Genomic DNA, 1064 nt, shown 5'->3' with positions numbered 1-1064 from the left:
GGTTTTCAAGCAGTGAATTGAACATCTTAAAAACATTGGATATTACTGCACTTTGTTAATTATTGTTGCCATTTAGGCCTTTTAGACGATGGACTTTGCTGGCTATAGATACAAGCTAACGAATACATTTTGTTTCGGTCACGGAGTATGTTGAAAACTTCTCTTCTTCATTGCTTAATAATTCGTACGTGATTGCTTGGTCGATAATTACCTGCCTGCTTATTCTAACACAATCAAAAGAGACTTTGGGCAAAAAGATTCAAAGAGAAATCAACAACCAACAAAAAAAAGTTACTCAAATCCATAATGACGGCATGCATTTGTTGCTCGTATCATTAATCTTGCTTAGTCCTCACCGGAAAAGAATGAGCTGGAAAACATGACAACCCAACCCACAATAATCAATTGGGTGAACCTACGGGTTATATACAAAAAAAAAAATTAAAAAATAAAAATAAGAAAGGGAAAGCTTCAGTGGTTTGACAACGCAACTTACTGCTGCAAACCTCTATCTAAATTGCTGAATTTGGAGACTTTGGTCCACCATGGTCTGCCGTTGCTGCCTCTAGGTTGAGGACCATGATCAATCTCCACCACCCTTTTGGGTTCAGTGGTTCTCAGGTTTAGGCTTCTATAATAAGAAACCTCCACGTCTTAATTAGCCCTTGCAACCATTATTCTCATAGGTCGCCATTCCTATATTCCAAGGTTGGACCTCGGGTTCAAAACGACCGAACTTTTCGACCTAGCTTATCGAACGTGCTCTTTACTTTTGGCAACAATCGAGCTTGAGTTCAAGCGAACCAAGGCACTGGCCGTTGCTTCCAACGTAGTTATAAACGGAAATGGGTTGACTTTTCCGGCTTCGGAGTGTTATAGTCCTACAGCCCACAATGATGAATCTAGAACAGTAGGATAGAACCAGATTAGTGCGGATTGTTACTTTTGTGGGCGGCCCAATTCTAATAAAAAAAATGCTCTTCTTGATGCCCAATGGGCAAAGCTGTTGAATTACTAAAATGGCCCTAAAGCATATTACTTACGAAAGATTTTCTGGTTTGTGT

At 39.7% G+C, this 1064-nt stretch overlaps 1 long non-coding RNA gene across 1 annotated transcript; it reads right to left on the bottom strand.

Annotated features, from left to right (window-relative positions):
- Positions 1-306: 306 nt before the first annotated feature.
- On the bottom strand, positions 307-793 carry LOC148760621 (uncharacterized). Its single transcript, XR_016028556.1, has 2 exons — positions 497-793; positions 307-370 (listed from the first exon to the last, which is right to left on the bottom strand). It is a non-coding gene; the product is annotated as an uncharacterized LOC148760621 (long non-coding RNA).
- Positions 794-1064: the final 271 nt, after the last annotated feature.

This window comes from Theobroma cacao, chromosome 9 (genome assembly GCF_053813885.1).
Source record: "Theobroma cacao isolate CCN51 chromosome 9, ASM5381388v1, whole genome shotgun sequence".
NCBI classification, from domain to species: domain Eukaryota; kingdom Viridiplantae; phylum Streptophyta; class Magnoliopsida; order Malvales; family Malvaceae; genus Theobroma; species Theobroma cacao.
The sequence above is the reverse complement of the archived record's forward strand: the minus strand, read 5'-3'. Positions and strand labels throughout refer to the sequence as shown.